The following is a 15477-nucleotide window of genomic DNA, read 5'->3' on the forward strand; positions in this document are numbered from 1 at the left end:
TTTATGGTAAATGCTCAGTAAAGGGAGTAACTGGGTCTGTTGGTAACTGTATAGTCAACTGTTTTAGGAGTCTCCATATTGCTTTTCATAGTGGCTGTACCATCTTACATTCCTACCAACAGTGAATGAGGGTTCCAATTTCTCTACATCCTTGCCAGTATTTGCTTTTATTTGATTTTTTAATGTTTGCTATCCTTACTGGGGGTAATGTGGAATCTCATAGTTGTTTTAATTTGCATTTTCCTGATGATTAGGGATGATGAGCATTTTCTTAAGTGTGTGCTTTCTCTCCACCATTTTGTGAGTGGGTTGTTTGAATTTTTTGTTGTTTAGGGTTTTGAGATCCCTGTAGATTCTAGAAATTAGGCCTCTGTCAGTTGTATAGCCAGCAGAAATTTTCTCCCATTCTGTGGGTAATCTATTGGCTCTTCTTATTGTATGTGTGTCCGTGAAGACACTTTTCAGTTTCATGAGATAATAATGGTTGAGTGATTGTTTAAGTTCCTGAGCTACTGGGGTTTGGTTCAGGAAGTCTTTTCCCATTCCTATATCATGGAAAATTCTTCCTATTTTTTCTTCAAGTCATAGCAGAATTTCTGGTCTCATATTGAGTTCTTTGATCCATTTGAACTTCATTTTCGTGCACAGCAAGATGTGTGGATAGAGTTTCATTTTCCTGAATATGGTTATCAAGTTTGTCCAACACCATTTGTTGAAGATGTTGTCCTTTTTTCAGTTTACATTATTAGGGCCTTTGTAAAATATCAAGTATCTGTAGTTACTTGACCCAAAGTCTGTGTCCTTGATTCTCTTTCACTGGTCTATAATCTTGTTTTTATGCTAGTACCATGTTGTTTTTATTGATATGGCTTTGTAATATAGCTTTAGATCAGGTATGGCGATGCCTCCAGAGGTGTATCTTTTGCTGAGGATATGTATGGATATCTAAGACCTTCTGCCATTCCATGTGAATTTTGAGATCTTTTTTTTTCTATCTCTGTGAAGAAAAATGTTGGGATTTTTATTGCTATTGCATTAAATCTATATATTGCCTTTGGTAAAATTGCCATTTTCACAATGTTAATTCTGCTTATCCAGGGGCATGGGAGTTCTTTCCATTTTCTCAAGTCTTCCTAAATTTCTCTCTTGAGGGTTTTTATGCTTTCATTATATAGGTCTTTCGCATCCTTGGTTAATGTTATTGCAAGGTATTTTATTTATTTTTTGTTGCTATTGAAAATGGGACAATATTGCTTATTTCTTTGTATCTTTTTCTTTTGCACATTGAAAGGCTACTAATTTTTGTGCATTGGTTTTGTGTCCTGTTACTTTGCTGAAGGAAGTAATCAACTTTAAGTGTTTTAAGATACAGGTTCTTGGGTCTCTCATGTATAGAATCATGTCATCTGTGAATAGGGATAACTTAACTTTCTTTCCAATTTGTATCCATTTTATTTCTTTCTCCTGTCTTATTGCTTGAGCTAGGACTTCCAGTACTATGTTGAAGAACAGAGGTGAGAATGGATACCTCTTTCTTGTTCCTGATCTTAATGGGAATTCCTTCATTCTGTATTATTTGGACTTTAGGAGCTTTATTTATAGTCTTTAGCATGTTGAGATATACTCCAATATTTTGATCCTGAAGTGATGTTATATTTTGTCAAAGGCATTTTATGCATCTATCATAAAGATCATGTAGTTTTTGTGTTTAAGCTTATTTATGTGATGTATTATATTGATAGATTTTCTTATGTTGAATCACCTCTGCATTCCTGGGATGATGTCTACTTGATCAAGGCGGATGATATTTTTGATGTGGTGTTGAATTTGGTTTGTGAGGATTTTTTTCAGGATCTTTGAATCTAAGTTCATCAGGAAAACAGGCCTATAGTTTTCTTTTCTTGTGGCATCTCTGTGTAGTTTTGGTATTAGTGTGATACTAGTTTAAGAGAAGGAGTTTTGGAGCTTTCCCTGTTCTCTGATTGTGTTGTGAAAACTTGTGTTTGGAAAAATCAGTTCTTGCATGAAGGTTTGATAGAATTCAGCTGAGAAGCCAGTTGGTCCTGGACTCTTATTTTGAAGGAAATTTTTTTTTTTTTTTTTTTGATTACCTTTTCAATCTCGCTGGATGTGATAGGTTAGTTTTCTCTGAGTTTAGCTTTGGTAGGTGGTAGATGTCCAGCAATTCATCCATTTCCTCCATATTATCCAGTTTTGTAGAGTTTTTTGAAATAAGTCCTGATGATTCTTCCAATTTTACTTATGTCTGTTGTTAGCTCTCCTTTTTCATTTCTAATTTTGTTAATTTGAAGAGTCTGTTTTCTTTCTTTCTTTCTTTCTTTCTTTCTTTCTTTCTTTCTTTCTTTCTTTCTTTTTTTTTTGCTTGATCAAATTGGCCACAGGTTCATCAGTCTTGTTTATTATTTCAAAGACCTAGCTCTTTTTTCATCCATTTTCTGAATTGATTTATTAGTTTCCAAATCATTAATTTCTGCTCTGATCTTAATTATTTCTTTCCATCTGGAGCTGTTTGGGCTGGATTTTTCTTATTTTTCCAGTGCCTTTAGGTGGGTGGTTAGATTATTGTTTTGGGATCACTCTGTCTTTGTTATGTAGGAATTTAGTGCTATGAATTTTCCCCAAGGGACCACCTTCATTGTGTCCCATAAGTTTTGGTATGTTGTTTTCTAGTTGTCATTCATTTCTAGAAAATTTTCATTTTCCGTTTTTATTTCATCCACTACCCACTTATTGCTGAAAAGTGTGTTGTTAAGTTTCCAGGAGCTGGTGGGATTTTTGACTCATCTTTTATTGTTAATTTCTAGCACTACAGCATTGTGATCTGGTATCATGCAAGACATTATGTTGACCTTCCTAAATATATGGAGGCAGGCTTTATGACCCAGTATATGATTTATTTTAGAGAAGGTTTCATGGGCTGCTGAGAAATATGTGTAGACTGTGGATTAGGGGTAGAATGTTCTGTAGATGTCTGTTAGGTCTCATTGGTTAATGGTTTTGTTGAGCTCTCTTACATTCATGTTAATTTTCTGTTTGGATGTTTTATCTATTGCTGACAGTGGAGTATTGAAGTCCCCAACTCTGATGGTATTGGTGGTTATTTATGTTTTGTTGTCAAGTAGGTTTTGTTTTATGAATTGTGGTACACCTGTGTTTAGTGAATAAAGATTTTTGATTGTGAAATCCTCTTGTTGGATCGTTCCTTTGATAACTAAGAAGTAGCCTTCTTTGTCTCTTTGTTTTTATTACCTTTGATATTAGTATAGCTACCCCTGAATGTGTCTTAGTTCTGTTTGCTTGGAATATAATTTTCCACCCATTCATCCTGAGGAGGAGTCTGTCTTTAGTGGTGAGGTGGGTTTCTTGATGACAGGAGATTATGGGGTCTAATTTTCTGATCCACCCTGTTAGCCTATGTCTTTTGATGGGTGAATTAAGACTGTTAATGTATAGGGTAATAATTGTGATGTTTGATTTAATCCCTGCCACATTGTGGTGGTTTATGTGGTTTGGTACTTTCTTGGACTTTGTATGTTTTTGTGCCTTCTCTGAGTTTGGTTATTGTGATCTGCTTCTTGTAGACACTTGAGGTTGGTTATTTGCTTTTTTTGTGTGGAGTATTTCCTCTCTGCAGGTTTGGCTTTGCTCATATAGTTGTAAAGCTGAGATTTATTGTGGAAAGTTATTCTTTCACCATCTTTTATGCCTATTTCTGTACCAGTACCATGCCATTTTTATTACAGTGGTTTTATAATATATCTTGAAATCAGGAATGGCCATACCACCAGCAGTATTATTTGCACTAAGGTCATTTTTATACATTGGAGGCCTTTTGTATTTCAATATGAATTTTGAGATTTATTTTTCTATTTCTATGAATAATGTTGATGGAATTTTTATTGGAATTGCATGGAATCTATATTTTGCTTTTGTTAGGATGGCCATTTTCATGAAAACAATTTTTGTAATCCATGAGCATGGGAAATCTTTACATTTTCTAATTTATTTCTTAATTTATGTCTTCAGTATTTAATGTTATCATTGCAGCAGTTTTTCACTTCCTTGGTAAGGGACATTCCAAGACATTTAATTTTTTTGTGGCTACTTTAAATGGGTCTGTTACCTGATTTCTTTAACAGTATGTTTGTCATTGGATAAGAAGACTTTTGGTTATTGTATGTAAACTTTATATCCTGCCACTTTGGTGATGGTGTTTAACAGCTCAAGGAATTTTTGGTGGTGTCTTTTAAGTCTCTTTAGTATAGAATCCTATCACCTGCAAATAAGGCTAGTTTGACTTCATCCTTTCCAATTTATACCTTTTAAAAAATTTTTCCTCTTACCTTTCCTGCTAAGACTTCAAATACTTTATTCAATAGTAGTGGGAAGATTGGATAACCCTGTCTTATTCCAGAACTTAGTGGGAATTCTTCATGTTTTTCCCCATCAATATGATATTGATTTCAGGTTGGTTGAATGTAGCCTTTATCATGTTGAGACATGATCCCTCCGTTCCTAACCTTGTCACTGTTTTACATGAAAGGAATATCATATTTTGTTGAAAGCTTTCCCTGAATCTATTGACCATGTGATTTCTGTCCTTTAGTTTTTTTTATATATTATATTTATAGACTTTCTTATGTTAAATTATCCTTGTATTCTTGAATGAAATCTACTTGATTGAGGTGGATGACATATTTTATTTGTTCTTGGGTTTGATTTGTAAGTCTTTTATTGAGAATTTTTGTGTCTACATTCACCCGGAATATTGATTCATTTTCTTTTGTTGTATCTGTCTGGTTTTGGTATTAATGTAAAGCTGGCTTCATAAAAGGAGTTAGGGAGTATTCCATACTTTTCAATTTTATTAAATAACTTGAAGATCAGTGATTTCAGTTCACAGAAGTATTGTAGACCTTAGCACTGAATCCCTCTGAGACTTTCTTTTCTTTCTTTGGTTGGGTCGTTTTAAATTATTGCTTCAATCTCATTGTATATTATATTTCTACTTAGACTATTTAATTCCTATGTGTTTGGTAGATCATAAATGCCAAGAAAATCATCTTTTTACTGGATTATTTAGTTTGGTATAATATACATTTTTGCAATATGTCTTTATGATCTTCTCAATTTCATTGGCATTTGTTATAATATCTCTTTTCTATATCTAGTCTTATTGGTTAAGAGTCTAATAATTTTGTTTATTTTTCAAAAAGCAAGCTCTTGGTTTCATTAATTTTTAGACTTATTTTCTTCATTTCTAATTTATTGTTTCTGCCCAATCTTGATGAGTTCTTTCTGTCCTGTTTTTTTTTGGCGGGGGGGGGGGGGGTGTTGTTTTTGTTCTTCCAAAGCCTTCAGATGGATTATTAAGTTATTTATTTGAGATTGCTTTGTTTTTGTAATGTAGGCATGTAGGGCTATAAATTTCCTTCCTAGACCTGCCTTCATCATGTCCTATAGGTTTTAGTTTAAATGTTGTATTTTCATTTATTCTATGATTTTTTTTATATTTCTTTCTTGATTTCTTCAATGACTTAGTGTTCAATAGTATGTTGTTCAATCTCTAGGAGTTGGTATATTTTCTGTTGTATTTCTTGTTAATTTCTAGATTTATTGCATTGTGGACAAATATAAAACAAGAAGTTATGTCAATTTTCCTAAATTTGTAAATTGCTTTGTATTCTAACATGTGACCCATTTTAGAGAAAATTCCATGAGCTGTTGCAAAGACCATGTATTCTGTAAAGTCCCCCCAATTTATTTTCTAATACTGTCTGTTTGGCATTCTGTATGTCTCTTATGCCTAGATGGGCCTGTTTCCATAAGGTTTGGTAATATTTCTTTGTTAATTTATTGAAGATGTTTTCTATGCCTTTGGCCTAAGGTTTTCACCTTTTTGTATGCCCCTGGTTTAAATTTTGGTCTTTTTATGGTATTCCACATTTCTCTCATGTTCTGTTCATATGTTTGGTTTCTTTGGTACTTTTTTTTTTGATGCAATTGTGAATGGGAGTGATTCTCTGATTTCATCCTATGTGTGTTTGTTGTTAGCATATATGAAGGCTACTGATTTCTGTGTATTTATTTTGTATCCTGTTACATGGCTGTAGGTTTTTATCAGCTTTAACAGTTTGCTAGTAGAGTCTTTAGGATCCTTTATGTATAGAATCATGTCATCTGCAAATAATGATAACTTCTTCCTTTCCAATTTGTATCCCTTTTATGTGTGTCTCTTGCTTTATTGCTATGGTTAAGACTTCCAGAACTATAGTAAATAAAAGTAGGGACAGTGGACACCCTTGTCTTGTTCCTGATTTTAGTGGAAAAGCTTCCAGTTTTTCCCCATTTAGTAATAAATATGTTGGCTGTAGGCTTGTCATAAATAACTTTGAATATATTGAGATATGTTCGTTCTATTCCCAGTCTCTGTAGGACTTTTATCATGAAGGGATGTTGGATTTTGTCAAATGCTTTCTCTGCATCTAATGAGATGATCATGTGATTTTTGTCCTTCCACCCATTTATATAATGTATTACATTTATAGATTTGCATATATTGAACCATCCCTGCATCTCTGGGATAAAGCCTGCTTGGTAAGGGTGAATGATCTTTCTGATATATACTTGTATTCTGTTTGCCAATATTTTATTGAAAATTTTTGCATCTATGTTCATGAGGGAGATTGGTCTGTAATTTTCAGTTTTTGTTCTATCTTGGCCTGCTTTTGGTATCAGGGTGATGCTGGCTTCATAGAAGGAATTTGGTAGGATTACTTCTTTTTCTATTTCCTGGAAAAGCTTAGGAAGCAATGGTGGTAGCTCTTCCTTGAAGGTCTGGTAAAATTCAGCAGTGAATCCATCTGGGCCTGGGCTTTTTTTAGTTGGAAGATTATTGATAACTGTTTGGATCTCCATGCTTGTTATAGGTCTATTTAAGTGATTAATCTCATTTTGATTTAACTTAGGTAGGTCATATAAATGAAGGAAATCATCCATTTCTTTCACGTTTTCATACTTTGTGGAGTATATGCTTTTATAGTATGTCCCTATGATTTTTAGAATTTCCCTGACATCTGTTGTGATGTTACCTTTTTCATCTCTGGTTTTATTAATTTGTGTCTCTTCTTTCTTTCTTTTGGTCGGATTTGCTAAGGGTTTATCAATCTTGTTTATCCTTTAAAAGAACTAACTCTTTGTTTCATTAATTTTTTGGATTTTTTTTGTTTCTATTTCATTAATTTCTTCCCTAATCTTTATTATTTCTTCCCACCTACTGATTTTTGGTTTGCCTTGTTCTTCTTTTTCCAAGGCTTTACGGTGAAGAATTAGTTCATTTATTTGTGACCTTTCTAATTTCTTAATATAGGCACTTAAAGCTATAAATTTACCTCTTAGGACTGCCTTCATTGTGTCCCAGATATTTTGGTATATTGTATTCTCATTATCGTTTGACTCTATAAATTTTTTGTTTTCCTTCTTGATTTCTTCATTGACCCATTCATCATTTAGTAGTGTATTCTTTAGTTTCCATGATTTTGTGTATGCTCTATAGCTTTTCTTGCTACTGATTTGTAGTTTAATTCCATTGTGGTCAGATAGAATGCAAGGAATTATTTCAATTTTCCTGAATTTGTTAAGATTTGCTTTGTGCCCTAATATGTGGTCTAGTTTAGAGAATGTTCCATGTGCTGCTGAAAAGAATGTATATTCTGTAGCATTTGGATGAAATGTCCTGTATATATCTGTTTGGTCCATTCCTTCTATGACCTCAGTTAGTCCAGATGCCTCTCTGTTTATTTTTTCCCAGGATGACCTGTCAATTGATGAGAGTGGGGTGTTAAAGTCAACCATGACCACTGTGTTTGGTGTTATCTGTGACCTTAGTTCTAATAGTGTTTGGTTGACAAATTTGGGTGCCCCCATGTTAGGTGCATTTATGTTTAGGATTGGAATATCCTTCTGTTGGAGTGTGCCCTTAATCAATATAAAGTTACCTTCCTTATCTTTCTTGACTAAGGTTGGACTGAAGTCTATCTTGTCATATATTAGGATAGCAAACCCTGCTTGTTTTCTAGCCCCATTTGCTTGAAACACCGTTTTCCAACCTTTCACCCTCAGTTAATGTCTATCCTTTGTAGACAGGTGAGTTTCTTGGAGACAACAAGTTGTAGGATCCTGCATTTTAACCCAGTCTGCCAACTTATGTCTTTTGGTTGGGGCATTGAGGCCGTTGATATTAAGAGATAATATTGAAAGGTGTGTATTTATGCTTGCCATTTTTTTTTTTTTGTGGTTCTGGTTTTACCTTTGCTCTCTTGTGTTAACTAATATTTGAGTATTGCTTGTTTTTTCCAGGTTCCTTATATGTGTGCTTTTCCTTTTTTTCAGCATGGAGGATTCTTTCAAGTATTTTCTGTAGAGCTGGCTTTGTCTTCAAATACTCCCTTAACCTGCTTTTGTCATGGAATATCCTTATTTCTCTGTCTATTTGAATGGATAGCTTTGCAGGATAAAGTAACCTTGGTTGACAGTTGTTATCTTTCAGAACTTGGAATACATCACTCCAAGCCCTTCTGGCTTTTAAGGTTTGTGTTGAATAATCTGTTTTAATCCTGATGGGCTTGCCTTTGTAGGTAACTTGATTTTTCTCTGTAACTGCTTTCAATATTTTTTCTTTGGTGTGTGTGTTTGGTAGTTTGATTATAATATGGCGAGGAGAGGTTCTTTCCAGGTTTTGCCTGGCTGGGGTTCTAAAGGCTTCCTGTATCTGCATTGGCTCCTCTTTCCCAATTTGGTGGAAATTTTCTTCTATGGTTTTGTTGAAGATGCCTACTGTGCCTTTGGAGTGAAATTCTTCTCCTTCTACTATGCCTTGAATTCTTATGTTTGATCTTTTCATAGTGTCTTGAATATCTTGAAATTCCCATTCATACTTTTCTATTAGTTTGCCTTTCTCTTTGTTGGACTGTATTAGATCTGCCACCTGGTCTTCTAGCTTCAATATTCTGTCCTCTCCTTCTTCCATTTTACTGGTGAGATTTTCTACAGAGTTTTTAAAATTTCATTAACTGTATTCTTCATTGCTAGCAATTCAGACTGTTTTTTCTTTATTATTTCTATATACTTATTTGTGTCTTGTATTAACTTCTTTATTTCATTAAATTGATGTCCTACATCTTCTTTGATTCCTTTGATTTCCTCTTTGACTCCTTTGATTTGTTCTTTGACTTCTTTGAGCATATTTACAATCATTGTTTTGAAATCTTTCTCACGCATTTCCTCTAACTCATTTTCACTGGAGGTCATTTCTGATGCATTAATACTTTTAGGTTGATTTGTAGTGTCTTGCTTTTTAGTGTTTCTTGTGTTATAATGTATATATTTTTGCATCTTGGATTACGTTAATGCTTGGATTTTCTAGCTAGCTGGGTATTCTTAGCTGTATCAATTGATCTGATGTTATATATCTTCAGGTTAGGAGCTTAAGTTGTTAGGTATGGCTCTTAAGACTCTCAGAGTATCTACAAAGGTGTTCCTAGTGGTTTAGTTTGCCTGCTATGGGAGTATTCAAGTAGGCTGGGGTGAATAAAATACAGGTAGATTCTAAAATTTAAACAAACACTGTACACATTCAATCAAAAAGAGCACCGAGTATTGATGTAAGTGTAGGTATTATAACAACCAGTTCCTCTATCAACAAAGAGGTTAAGATTTCTGGTCCGTTGAGAGATCCACGTCAGCTTGTGACCAAGTGAGACCCTTCCCTGGTGCAATCCTAGTTACCTTTTTGGATGGTTTTCATCTTAGTCAAGTTGCTGGCTGGGTTGTTGGGCCAGTGTTCTGATTTCTGGAGGTGAGCACTGACTTTTCCTGAGGGGCAAACCAAGCCTAACAAATGTGGCCCCTCAGATCGGCACCCCCACTGCTGGAACCACTATTGCTGCTACTGAAGCTGCCGCTGCTGGATCCATTGCTGCTCTGCTAAAGCTGCCACTGCTGGATCCGTTGCTGCTGCTGCTGGATCTGCTGCTGCTGCCACCACTGCTGCTGTTGTAGCTGCCACTGCTGGATCTGCCACTGCTGCCTCTGAATCTGCCACTACTTTAACCACCGCTGCTGCCGCTGAAGTTGTTGCTGCTGGATCTGCCACTGCTGCTGCTGAAGCTGCTACTGCTGGATCCTCCACCACTGGGGCCACTGTTGCTGGTGCCAGAGCCGCTGATGTTGCTGCCGGACTCTGCTCCTGCCTGGGTCCCGCTGTTGGCTCATGTTGGCATGGCCGGGTCCCAGGACCGCTGCTCTGTTTGCTGGAGCTGGGCATAGGTGGTGAGGGAGGGGAGGAAGCTGATGCTGCTCTAGTTCTCTCACTGTTCCATGTGTTCTTTTACCTGGTAATCTGCTCCTTCGTTGTTCACTGCCACTCTCCCTTCATGTTTCTAGACTTTGCAGAGAGCTCCGGTGTGAGTGGAAGCTCCCCTTGCCTGGCTTTCCTGCAGCTGAAGCTGAGCCTGGTGGCTTTCTGGTGTGCCACCACTACAGTGGTTGTTTGACCTGCTGGGGCCACTTTTGCCAGCCTGTGTGGGTTCTGGATGCTCTGGATCTTTCCTACTTCTCTGCTGCCATTTCAATCTCCTATACACCTCGCTTTTTAGTAAAGGTGTGTATTTTGCTGAGTTTTTTTGGTCTTTTTCCCCCCTAGGCTGCTTTGGTGTGGTACCTATTCCACCATCTTAACTGGACACATTATTATCTTGGTTTCTTTGAATTTAGCTTTCTGATCTATTTCCTGTGTCTTGTCCTCAAATCTTGATATTCTGTTCTCCACATCATCTATACAATTGGTATTGTTATCCTGGGTGCTTGAATTATTTTATTTTTGATTTCTATTAGGCCTTTTCTTTAGCATCTGTTTTATAGTGTTCTATTGACTTTACCATTGCATTTAGTTGATTACCTGTGATCTCTTGTAATTCACTTAGGCATTTGTTTTTATCCTCATAGAATTTATTCAGGTGTCTATTGAGATATCTTATTTTATTGAATTATTTTAGTTGATTTCTTTTGCATGCTATTCAGTCATTTATGTCCTCTTTATGTTAGTTGTAGATGCTTATCATAACTGCTCTTTGAAATTTTTAGTCTGGAGTTTCCTCTAAGTAGCTCTACTTGGAAGCTTCAACTGTGGGTCTTTTGGGGGATAATGTGCCTTAGTTTGTTGAGATTTTTGTGCACTGGAGTTTGTCTATATGAAGGTAATCCCATGGTCTTACTGAGAATGTCACAACAGTGGTTCTATAAGGGGTCACAGAGTGGACTGGGCTACAACTACTTCAATAATGGACATACAATCTGTTTTGCAAACTATCCGGGCCTGGGCCTGGACCACTCCAGGTGTTCTATTGCAGTTGTAGGTAGGGGCCTTTGCTGAGAAGACTGGTCCTTGCTCCAGGCAGGTGGTCTTGTTTGGTTGGGGGAGGGGAGGAGACCTATTGTACATTCTCTGGTGGGGCAGGAGGCCTACACATGTGTCTAGGGTGACTGGCTTACAAGTGCTTCTTGGTTGGGTGCAGGAGGGAGTCTATCACACTATTGTTGCTCCAGGTGGGTATGAACAGGCTGTCTACATATTTCTGGAAAGCCTATGATATACTCATTTGTGTTTCAGAGCCACTGGTAACCATGGCATTATACTGCATACATATAGAAAGTTCTAGTATCTGCTAATATCTGCAAAAGTACAGCCAGACATCACTTTCAATTGATGAACACCTTGGATCCTCACCTCAGACTTCCTTTTACTTTCCAGTCTTTCCCTGAGGTCTAGAGCTAGAGTACGCATCTTCCTGTGAGTTTCCAGGACACAGTTCTTACCACTGTCCTTGAGCAGACATGGCCTCTTATGACTTGTCATTTTCTGAGAAATTTGACCACCAAAGTTGTGTCTAATGTATTTTTTTGGTCAAGAACTTAGCATTCATTTGTTTTGGTGAAAAACAGAAATAAAGGACCTGACAAGTACAGAGGTGCATGGCAGGGTGCCAAATGACACATGTGTAGAGTAGCAGTTGGTAGGGGTATTTAAAATGCTGGTAGGGCAAGCCATTCTCCTCAGGGTCCAGCCTCCAATCTCATAGGAAGAGTTCCCTTTTAGTGAAGGCTGTAGACATCTGTTTCCCATCTGACTATCCATTTATGATTTTCTCCTTCTTCCTCCCTCTTACTCTTGGGGTTGGCTGCAGCCAGAAAGCCATGTGGAAGCAACATTCTCGGTAAATCACCGAGAAGGCTCCAGGGTTTAAGGCTCATTTTTCACTGGAAAAGCCAAATACAGCAGAGGCTAGTGAGGGCTAGGAAAGGAAGCTCAGCCTGGGATCTTTGTGTAATCCATAGGGAACGAAGGTGTGTGTGTGTGCATCCAGGTGCTGGCTCAGCCCTTCCCTGTTGGCTCTCAGTAGGAGTCAGGAAGAAATGGTCTGTAAGTGGCTGAGTCTGGAAGTACTCCTCTCCCCAGTCCCAGTAAGGACAAGTCTGCTATCTCTCTATGAGAAATTATGCAGAGCCTAAGTTTACCCCAAGATTACTGCTTGCTATCCATAGGCTTCACAGAAAAGTCAGTGAGAGTTGGAAGTACCACCCAGATGATTTTGCGGTGTGGCCAGAATAGAGTTACACTAGGTAGAGGAAGCTGTGAGACTACAAAAATTAAGTGTTAGGAAATTACATCTTCTATGGTTTGGTGGGGCTGGAGATAAAACTGAATTTCTTAGTAACCTTTTATGTTTAAGTTGCTTTCTCTTTAAGTAAGCTCCTCTCCTTGGTATATCCAGTCATTGGTTGGGACCTAGGATGCTTTAGCTGAGAAATTCAGAGATAAACCTTTTAGGATAATTAGTGCCTGAGCTCTTACGGATGCCATAATTTTAGGTAGGTCACTGAGAAGTCAGCTCATTTCTCCAGTCTTTGTAATTCAAGTGATACTGTATTGGGATTAAGTGTATGTTAACATGATATTCTTGAGGGATAATCATGATTCTCTGCTATGAACTTGATCTTTCTGGAGAAGTTTTTACTGGAACTTCAAGCACTGGTGATTCTTGGCAGGTTAGGATTCATCTAGGGTGGGCCTTCAAGGTGTAGAGCTTGGCTTTCAGTACTATCTGTGGTTTCCTGCATTTTTTTGGCCCTAGTGTGGGAATAGAACTGATTTCCCATCTAAGGATATTTCCATTAATGTTTTGGTCCAAGTTAATGGACCAAATTTAAGACCCACATAATATAGAAAAGGAGTTTTGTGGCAAGTCCATGTGAGAACAGCTGGGGAAATAAAGTTTCCAGAAAATGATATGGGGTTATAAGAATAGCAGATGAAATAATTTGAAATTGAGATCCATCCTTACAACATGGGGCTGGAGCTGCCCATTACATAGATGCCTTCTTTGCCTATATTTTAGGATTTGGTGGAAAAAATTCCTCCTCTACATATTTGCTCTTAAACTTCCATTTAATCCCAAGAATAAATGTGCCCCTGGAACTACTGTGGGTGTGCTCTGGAAACATGAGAGGGTGGAAGGGGAAGTTGGGATGCAGAGGGTGGTGGTGATACCAGAGCTTGAAGGAAGTGGGGACTGAGGTGAAGGGAACAGATACTCCACCCCTTCATCTAGGTGTAGAGCCCCATTCAAAAGGAATTAATCCTCATGATGAGAATGTCTGGGAATCTCCTCACAGCTTTTCTTTCTTTTAAAAAAAATTTTTTTGTTTATTTTTATTTATTTACTTGAGAGAGACAAACAGAGAGAGAAAGAGACAGAGAGAGAGAGAGAGGGAGAAAGGGAGAGAGAGAGAAAGAGAGAATGGGCACGCCAGGGCCTCCAGCCACTGCAAACAAACTCCAGACACGTGTGCCTTCTTGTGCATCTGGCTAACATGGGTCCTGGGGAATTGAGCCTCGAACCGGAGTCCTTAGGCTTCACAGGCAAGTGCTTAACTGCTAAGCCATCTCGCCAGCCCAGCTTTTCTTTTTTGTTTTGAACAAAATTCTGTGATTGGGACACAGCTACCCAACAGTAACTTTCCTTAGAATAAGTTCTGCGCCTGGAACCCCATAAAGATAAAGAAAATCAAATTTTTGGATGATGTTAAACATATATGTGCCAGAAATTCACATATTGAATCCAGCCCTATTCTCTAGTAGACTGGGCGATAATAGGAAAAAAGCAACGTGGGCCTTATCTAACCTGTATGGAGCTCTGGCTGTGTCAGTCACTGTTGGTCACCCTGCCTGATTATGTCATTTAATAACCATGACTATGCTAAAAGCAAATGTGCTCTTATTACCTCCAATTTGCACATAAATAAAGTGAGGCAAGGGGAGGGTAGTTAAGCAACTTGCACAAATTTATACAACTAATAGGCCACTAAGTTCATACCCAGAGTGGTTGCCTGCAGTGTATACTTATCAACTCTGTTTACTGCTTCTCTAGAAACAGCCCTAAGTAAACACTTAGCCCACAGCCTCCCTGGAGCAGCAATTGGTACCTTCTTTCTACGGGAGCTAGAAAACATAACTGATGCTTGGAGTATGAAGTGGGAAGCTCTCCAGGAGCTGGATGTTTAGTAGCTTTCTTTTTCCATCATCCCAAAAATAGCTACTGGCAGAACCTGTGCTTCTGATACTCATGTTAATTCTGTTTGTGGCTGGATGTAGGTGGGAATGGGAAAAGGTGAACTTGGTTACCATTGCCTACTAAAACTGAATATGAACACTCCTGAGATAATCAGCGTAGGCCTCTTGGACAAAATCCAAGGCAGGGAGAGCAGAGGACAGGTGATTGCATCACTTTCTTTCTACTCACGTGTAATGCTCTGATTTATAGTTATAGCATAGTTTAGTACATTGTCAAGTCTTCTCAAACCTTCTAATAGAAAATATAAGAATGCTGGTCATTTTGTAGGCTACTTAGAAGACTCAGGCATGGCCGTGGATATCAAATTGTCAGGTAAATTGTTATTACCAAAGCAAAGCAGTAGGTTTTGAAGAATACAAGCAGCTAATTTTTACTTAACATACTCTGCATTAGATACTCCTCTAAAACATGAATCAGCATAAATATGTCTGCATAGTCCCTAAGACATGTCAGGAACTATTATGGGAATTGGTAATAATAAATAAGAAAAGCAGCATCCTGCTTTCTCCTGTGGGAGACAGAAAACACAAAGAAACATGCCTATGAAAATTACAAGGGCGACTTCAGATAACAATGAATACTATCAAGGGGACCACATAGAAAAAGGAAGAAAGAGCTGGAGAGATGGGTCAGCAGTTAAGGGGTTTGCATGCAAAGCTTGAGGACCTGAGTTTGATTCCCCAGGACTCATGTAAAGCCAGATGCACATGGTGGCACTTTTGTCTAGAGTTTGTTTGCAGTACCTGGAGGCCTTTATGCACCCATT

The sequence above is a fragment of the Jaculus jaculus genome, chromosome 3, assembly GCF_020740685.1.
Source record: "Jaculus jaculus isolate mJacJac1 chromosome 3, mJacJac1.mat.Y.cur, whole genome shotgun sequence".
Classification (NCBI taxonomy): domain Eukaryota; kingdom Metazoa; phylum Chordata; class Mammalia; order Rodentia; family Dipodidae; genus Jaculus; species Jaculus jaculus.